The following is a 9,823-nucleotide window of genomic DNA, read 5'->3' on the forward strand; positions in this document are numbered from 1 at the left end:
TGAACTTTTTAATACTTCAGAATTCTGATCCTCAGACTTAATCACCTAAACATTGGGTGCCAATAAAATTAAAAGATAAATAGTCATAATAGCTATAAACGACATCAGATATTCAGAAAGCATTCAAACCTCGTCCTTGTTGGCTAGTTGGTGGGGCAACCTTGATATCTAATCACGGATGACTGTTTAGTATCTTAAACTTTAATTAAATAAATAAATAAAAGTAACTGGATCTAGGAATACATATCTATGTATTTAAAATTTTAGATGCATCTTTACGAATAGTTTAACTATTAAAATCTATCAGTAAGAACCTTTTTAAGGCTATTGTCTGGTGGAATTTTATAAATTAAAGTTAGGTTTAAGAATTAGGGATGTTTGTTAAGTTCATCAATGTATTATCTATTTATTCCAACTATTTCTTAATTGATAAAAGAAAAATTTAGTTTCATTTTTCTATACTTTTTGGGCTTTTCGATTACCATAATTTCTATATTTTATTGATCCGAATGGGGAAGTCAAACAGTAAAAGGGTAAAGTAATGTCGTTCTTTATTTCCAAGTCCAAGTTGCGATTTATATCCTAAAAGCCAATGATCTAAATAACCTTTATGTTAGTTATTTTATTTTATTTATGAGCTATTTTCTCTTCTTTAAGTCAACTTTTGATAATTAATTTTGATTTCCTATTCGCAATATCTTAAAGAAGGCTTCAGTTTTTAGAACTTCATTGAAAATCATTTCAGTTACAAAGACAAATCTTGTTTAAAAGTTTATTGTGATCTTTATTTGGAATCTTGTTCTTATTTTAAAAAACAATAGACAATAGACTCTTAGAGCTAGATCTCCATGACCCTTTTTGAATAGTTTGAATAGTAGTTGGTTTATTGGTTCTTCAAGTAAGTAGATTATTTTATTTGGCTATTAAACAATTTTATAGTGTCTTACAATACATAGATCACTTTGAATTTTATCTGAAATACAATAGATTTTTAACTTTATGGTTGTTTTTTTTTCAATATCATGGTGTGATAGACAATTTCCTATTATCACATTTTTACGCGCCATAAAGTCAAAAGGAAGTCCAATGTTTTTCAAAAAAAAACCAAAAAGAATGACTTCCTTATTCCTAGCCTTTTGCCTTTGGGATGTTCCCAGGCACTTGATGTACATGCATAGAGGGAGAGAGAGAGACAAATACTTGTCGGGCAAGTAACACCAACAAAAGAATAAGAACAACCTGCTGCTTCTCTATTCTATAATTAATTACACAGCATTTTCATTTTTGAGTGCCGAAGTGCACACAAGAAGTATGAAGAAGTCCGGAGTCCTCATTTGCTGCCATTTCCACGCTCCGAAACGTTCAATCTTTAAGTTTTTGTTCTGCTTTTAAACGATTTCCAAGAAATGCTCGAGGAGAGGAACATCCAACGGATGTGCTAGAGATGTGCGTGCGTGCGTCTCCATCTCCATCCCCATCTCTTTTTTTATATCTATCTCTATTCGCCTCTGGGCCTTAGGCCAGCTGATGATGATTAACATGAGGCTGGGGGAATAGAAAATTGACTAGAGGAAGGGGGCCCCTTCGATCTTTGTATTTAATTGATAAAAAAAAAAAAATTTCCACATTCCAATGAGACTCAAGAGACACCAACAACAACATAGTTTTCTGTGTGTGTGTGTGTGTTTATCCTGAGCCACATACATATCGAATCTCAGTTGCACAATGCACTCACTCGATGAATTCATGTTCCTTCAACTGAAATTTGAAACCTTTCACCGTGGTAAGAGGTACATAACCTGCCAACACACTTGTAGATCTCCGATCTTCATCCCTTAAGTGCACACCAGCCAATCTGGTGTCGTTCTGGTTGGCTGGGGCCAGCCATAATCCTTACCAGCAAAGATCGATATATGAGCGTTCGATCGGTTTTCCGTTTGGCTTTTGTTCCAGACAGTTGCCAGTCGGGTTTCCCACGGTTTCTTGTTGCTGGGTGCACATTTCATATCCTGCACACAAACACACTCAAAACACTGATTCCTTTTTTTGGGCCAACTGTTAACGTAAGCAGAGAGTGAAAAGAACTTTGATCCTTTTTTAATGGCGGCAAAATTCTTACAATTACCCATTGTTGCCATCGTTCGAAGGGGAATGTGTAACAATTAGGCTACATATTGGTACAGAAGACAAAACAGAAGAACGAGAACGAGAGGGCGAAAGAGAGAGAAATTCAATTATAAAGTGTAACGAAAAGGATTTGTTACGTGGGTGGTTATATAGGCGTTTCAGGATCATGTTCTGCTCCGGAATTTAATTTGGCTTCTGATAAAGGCGGAAGAACAGTAAGCGATTTCTATAGCAAAACTAATTACTTATGTCCACCCCTATTAAAAAGGGAATCCCTTAAAAATTTTGCCCCCGAGTTTTCTGAAAGATCTTTAATAATCCCTGTTGGTAATGGAAAATGTTTGAAAATATACAGAAAATTATAGGCTAAGAGTTTTAATTATATATATTTAAGATCCTTAATTATTGCAGAAAACTCTTTATAACTTTTAAAATTGACAGATTAATAGATTAATTACTCATTAGTTAATTACTACTTGTTATGTTGAGTAAAACAGTTGCAATATTTCAAAAGTCCATTACAGGGCCGTCGAGAAGATATCAGGGCCCGGTGGTAGTAAGTTACGGGTAGTTCACCAAACATCATTTGGTGAATCATTTCCCTCGTGACTCATTTTAAAGCAAACTGCTTTTACTATGATTAACAAATTTATTGAATATTTAAGAGTGTATTACTTATCAGGAATATTTTTTTCGCAAATTGCTTATCTGTATCAAATCAGTATAATTAATATACATACTTATATTTACTTGTTGGAGAATGCTTTACCTTTTATCAGCATAATCGTTGAAATTTGTTTTACTAAAATATAAATGAATTTTTGAACAACAAGGATCTGAATTCGAATCCCAGGCTAGTGTAAGGATAAAGTTTTCTCCAAAGTTAGTTTAGTTGATAGCTTATAACTAAATATTTACATATCTTATATCCTATATATCATATATTTATATATAGATTATAACTTCATATATCCTTAGATTTATTTAGAGTAAATTTAGTGTCAAACTGAAAACTGTTTTTGGTGTTAATTTTAAAGTTTTTTTTGCTTAACCCAGGTCTAAAGCGATCAACAACAGATAATGAAAAAATTTGCAATATATTGCTTACCCTTATCTTAATTGTAGGTACAATACCTTAGCATTGATATTAATAATTTTATAGTTATAAGTATGTAGTACATACTATTTATGTATGTATTTTATTATGTTTTTGATATTGAATTTAAAACACTTAATGTTTTTGCAATTACTATTTATGTATTTTGTATTAATCAAAAATTGTTACCTTCTAAGACTAGATAAGTACTCTAAGTATATAGATAAGTACTTTATGAAATGCTTAATACTGACCATTTTTTAAGTCATTTGGAAAACTAATTTATGTTTTTTTGACAACTTAAATAAGTTTCCAAAATTAAAAAAAAAAACTATTAGTTTTTAATATTTGTTTATTTAGTTTCTTTCTTTGTTATCTGACAATTGAATAAAAACTCATAAAGCTTAGAGGGCGCATCATTATAAAATTTTGAAATTTGTGAAAATCTTCAATGGAGAGAATACTGTAAGATAGTGACTAGTTACTTTAAAAATGATTTCTTTAAGCGACAAACTTGAAATAACGAAAAATTTAAGCAGAAATTATACAAGTCTAGAGAACTTTTCCGGCAAGGACCTTATAAACTTCATTTTTTTGAGAAAAGCTTTTTTTTAATATCTCAGAAACTAGAGTCAATCCAGAAGACCAAGTCCATATTCTGAATTTAACGACCTGAAATTGCCCTAAAAAAGGATATGATGTCTTTGTTTGATAATATATTTATTAATTTAAAATAGAATATCCTGTATGTAAAAATTTAAAACAAATTGCAAAGTAGTTTGGAATTAATTTGGTTTTGTAGCATAATTATATCTCTATAGCGGTCCATTTTTAGTCAATGAATAATATATATTTCTTTAAGGACTTAAAATTGACTCTTGAAGCCTCTAATACAATTACTAAAGGAATTGCCTCAATTGCCCTTAATGGGTTTCGATTGGGGACTTATGAGTGATTACTGCAATAAGGGGATAATAGGATGATTTGCGGCATTATCCTTTTGTAAATATATGTAATTTTTCTGCAAATATCGTATTCAAGGCTAATTACGTTCAGCCCTATCAATTGGGTGACTAGGAAAATAGATTTTTTTTCATTTTCCTAAATACTACTAAATAATTTATATGTTTATAGTACAGAGAAAGTAAGTTAAAGGACTTTTTATCAACCAAATGACTTATTTGGGCATTTGAAAGAATTTACACCAAGTTCTAATTCATACCTACTCACATATTTGAAAATAGCGGAAGTTCATGTATTACCATTTAGTTTTGTTATATACGATAAACAAATCGCATATAGACACCATTATCCAGTGACCTGATATATAGAATTATAAATAACAGATGTCCGCTGCATAGCCATTATTTGCTTTGATAATAAACGCATTTATAAATAATACATTTGCCAGACATGAATACCTTTTCCCCGGATATTAATATTTTATACTATTGGCAAATTACCAAAAAAAAAAAAAAAAAAAAATACATACATAATATATATATGAAAACAAATCTTTGTTGCTCGAAGAAAGCAGCAAAAAAAAAATATGTCTGGAAATACTTCCGCATCTGAAGGAGACATTGACGCCGCCGTCGCCGTTGGCCCGGTCCGGCCCGGCCCAAGACGATCGACCAAAATATATTTATAGCCAGTAGTACGAATATAGTCTGGCAGCACAAGTGGATGCCACTTGGATGAGTTGTGGGGCCCTCTGGACATGAATGTCTATTCTATTTTAATGACTTACACTAGGCTGAAATTAAACAGAAATTTAACAAATTTTAAAACTTCTAGTTACTTTCAAATTTAAGCCTGTTTTTAAGGATTTCGAATAGAATTTACAATTAATATTTGTTAAGCCCTTTTATTTCCAACAATTTAGTTCAGAATTTTGTAGCATAGTGTATTTTTGCACTTAAGAATCTTTTTGAAGGATAGAAAATGACTAAAAAACATGACTAGGAAGTATTGTAACTAAGTACATACTGAAGTACTTATTGAAAAATGTGTGCATAAATATATATTAATTTATAACTTACATCCATATACTACACATATTTATGGCAGTATTTACAGTTGTGAAGATTAAAATAGAACCACTTCAAAAAAATAACTACGTACTTGTATTTCTTAAAGCTTTCTTTTGAAAATCTTTTAGAATTTCTGAATAATAGAAATACAGCTTCAAAGAGTTATAGTTGTATCGGATTTCGTCTAGAAAATAAAGCTACTTGCGAATATTGGTTTGAGTTCTGTGATAATAATAAGTTTTGAGGAATTAATGTTATTAAGCCGTAACATTTTTTTGGTATTTAAAGACAAGATTTGTATTGAAGTATATGTGTAAAATCTAGATTAAACTTGAGCTTTTTAGAAATGACAGCACGACTTAAATGATATTGCTTCTCAAAATATTTCAAGATCTAATATAATCTTGGAGAGATATTCCATTTCCTAATAAAAAAAACCTTAAGGACTGTCAAGAACAGAGCTACTGAAATGGAAAACCCAAATGAAGAATGGATTGTTTTAAGACCAAGCTAACCAATTTAAAATTTAAGTTGTTATCATTGAACTTGTTTTAATCATAATCTTTTAATACCGCTCTGACAGCGCGGGGCACCTAAAGTCCCGGATCCCGTTATAGTAGGATTACCAAATACTACGGACAGTAGCATTAGAGAGTTGTTAACAAATTGTTGACCAGATTTTCCAATAATATAGTTTGGGGCCAAATAAGAAATTTGACAAAAAATTAATTTAGCAACCTTTTAAAACTTTTAACTTTGGAAAAGTATAATATAGCTAAATTTTAACCGATTTTCAAAAGTGATTTTCCATTTGAATGCTTCTTAATTCAATATTAAATATAATTAAGTTCTTTCATCAAGCGGGAACACAAAATGTTAAAGAGCAACAAGGATTCCAATAAACCTTTCATAAAGCTCTAATTTAATTTAAAAATTTAAAAAATTAAAAAAAATAAATTTTTTTTTGCCAATTTTGACAAAATATTGTATTTTACAAAATTTTTTTTTGTAATTGAAACGAAAATAATTTTTATACCATACACCCATAGGGTGAAATGGTATATTAAAGTCGCCAAAATGTATGTAACAGGCAGAAGGAAGCATCTCCGACCCCACAAAGTATATATATTCTTGATCAGAATCAAAAACCGAGTCGATCTAGCCATGTCCGTCTATCCGTCCGTCCGTCCGTCCGTCCGTCCGTATGAACACCTAGATCTCGGAGACTATAAGAGCTAGAGCCACCAAATTTGGTATGCAGTCTCGTGTAGTATGTACGCTTATCGAGTTTGTTTCAAATTTTTGCCACGCCCCCTTCCGCCCCCAGAATTTACATATAACTGTTTTTCTTAAAAAGTATAGCAGATAGAAACATCAAATTTGGTTTATAACTCGTTTAGTTAGCGCGCAGAAAATAATTGTTCCAACTTTTTGCCACGCCCCCTTCCGCCCCCGGAATTTGCATAACTCTGATTTTCTTAAAAACTATGAAAGCTACCGACATTAAATTTGGTATGTAAGTTAGCCTAATAGACGCGCAGATACTGACTATTTAAAAATTTTGCCACGCCCATTTCCGCCCCCGAAAATTAAACAAAACTGATTTTCTCGAAAACTAACAAAGCTAAACTCACCAAATTTAGTATGTATATTGGCTTAGTATGCGCGAATACATATATTTTAATATGTTGCCACGCCCACTTCCGCCTCCATAATTTAGAAAAAACCGATTAACTCTTGCAATTTTTTGACCATCGCGATCAAATTTGGCAGACTAATAAATCTTATCTATTTCTATCAAACTACCAAATAGAGTGAGCGAGATAGCAAATGGTATGAGGCATGTTAAAACAATTTAGTAGACATACATTTGGTTTTCGAAATTCTAAATATTTGTTTCACCTGGTGTATGGTATACCCAAGTCGGCGAGACGACTTACTTACTTCATTTTAACTATCAATAGTAAATATGTATATGTATGTAAGTATGTATCTACTATTGTTTGATATTAATTCAAAATTCAACAAATTTTCATTTACTTGATATATAACTTTTTTAATTAGATTAACCATAAAAATATCTTTGTGAATCGATTTTGACCGTTTTTGACAGTTTTTTATTTATGTTCTAAGCTTTAAATTAAAGAGTGGTCTAAATTTATATATGTATGTATATACTTATTTATTATTTTATTTATTTATTTACGAGGATCACTTTATTTAAAGAATTATAGTTGCACAAGTGAGTGAGACTTACATAGAAAAATTAAGAGTACAGGACACGCAGTAACCTTTTCTACTTAAATATGATGGAGAAATGGAGATATTAACTTATATACGATATAATAATTAAAGGGAAAAAATTTATACAAAACCCTTATTTATTATTATAATTTCATTTATTTCTTATTCAAAGCTACAACCAAAATACACACAATCTAATATTAATTAATTTAAAGTTGATAAGAAACATTTTTGATTTCGATATATTTTGCATATAAAATAAAACACTAAACTAAAGCTGTAAAGCTGCTTAAAAAAATGCATATTAATTGAATTAGTTCTCAAAGTTCGAACAATATTTTTCAATAGAAAATGTACATATGTATGTACATATGTATATTTGTATCTTTACACCCACTCAAGAAAAGATAGAAAGAGAAAATTGTGAAACGTAAACCCAGAAATGAAATGCAAGATCAGTTTGGCGAAATATGTTGATTGGCTCAATTGGACGACTATTTGAACTCTGAACCGTTCCCATCGGTTCAGTCTCCTTCCTCTACTCATTACTTTACTTGGTATACGCACCATGACCAAAGCTACTAATTTGGGCCACTGGGGATGGGATGAAGAGGCAGTGACAACAACAACAACGACAGTAACAGAGACAGAAACAGAGGCGGAATTGTCATCGGCGTGGCGTCTCGATCGTGGGCCGTTTATGGGCATTTGACTTCAAATGTCAACGGAATGGTTAGGGGGAAACTGGTTAACGAACTGACAGAGGGAGAGCCACATATAGTTAGAGAGAAAGAGAGAAGCGGATGCAGTGCAACTGAGCGCATCTTTTGGCCAACCTGCTTGTCTCCCAAGTTAAATGTCCCTCTTTCCCCTTTGCACGGCGCTGAACCAATTTTCTGTTGGGGTTTTCAGTTCTCCTCATCGAAGCGGAAATGTCTCAACAACAACAACAACAACAACACAATTTATAATTAAAGACTGTCAACCGATTCGATGACAAAAAGAAGATATTCCCCACACAACTAGCACCTTAAAAATTGAGAAAACACCAACAACAACAACAATAGCATAAAGAAATCTATTACAATAACCATCAGCCCACCATCGCAATCAACATATTGAATTTATCTTGATCGTTTGAAACGTTTATTTAAACTTTATCTTGTATTGATTAACAACTAAATCGACGAAGGCGCCCCCCACGCAACACGCCCACATAACAAATCAACAAACGTGTAAACAATAAGAAAGAAAATTCATTTTAAAGTATTTAAATTATGGGAATTTGAAACTAAGTATGTGTGTTTGCGTGTGTGTGTGTGTGTTGGCCTAGGAAGTCCAATTCAAAAGATATTTACACACTTAATGATCTGTTTTGTTTTCCAACTTATATACCATCAAAATATACAATTAAATAATTGATTTAATTGCTTGAATCTCAAATGTGAGAAAAGAAAGAAAAGGTTTTGGAGTTCTAAGGAGAGATTTTTTTGTGATGCTTCTTTGGTATTTTTTACTTTACATGTTGAAATAATAATGATTTCACCTGTATACTATTTTTGGAATTGTACAAACTTTTTTCTAAAAATAAACAAATGTTTCTTTTTATTATGTTTATAGTATTATTTGATATCAATATAAACATATGTACATAAGGATGACGATATAAAAGTATGTGTGTATGTATGTTTCAAATACGTAATTTAAGCAATTTGAATTTTCTTATTTCTTCCGTTGGCGCCAGCTTGTGTAATTTGCTCTTTCTTTCTCATCTCGCTCAGTCTCTCTTCCTCTCAGATAGAATCACTGTGGTTCACAAACAGGTTAAACATTTGGAAAACTCATTTAGTTTTTTAATAATTAGATTGACTTTATTTGCTACAGTTTAATAAGGATTTACTATATGTACAAGAATCATTTATATAGAAGCTTTAAACTTTGTAATATATCAGAATTATTCGCTAACTACAAAATTCAACTAATTTCTAAGGTCTATATACCAGTGTGCGTGCAAAGACTCTCTTGATATGCAATGCGCATGCCTTTCGTTTCATTACCACAGCGTTCCGTCTCAAGATAAAATGGAATCGGTTTCGTTTCTTCTCTTTCTCTTCGTTTGGCATGGCACAGTGGTTTGGATTATCCAAAATATAGCATCAAGTTGAACATTTGTTAGAAGTGAAACTAAATTTTAGTGAATTATAAGCTAGTGAATGTATTTAATTTAACATGAGGCCTGCTTTAAATTAATTTGAAATCAAGAAAATATATTTGTCTGCTATACTTATCAAAGAATAACTAATTTCAACTCGATATCTGCAAT

The sequence above is a fragment of the Drosophila willistoni genome, assembly GCF_018902025.1.
Source record: "Drosophila willistoni isolate 14030-0811.24 chromosome 2R unlocalized genomic scaffold, UCI_dwil_1.1 Seg167, whole genome shotgun sequence".
Classification (NCBI taxonomy): Eukaryota; Metazoa; Arthropoda; class Insecta; order Diptera; family Drosophilidae; genus Drosophila; species Drosophila willistoni.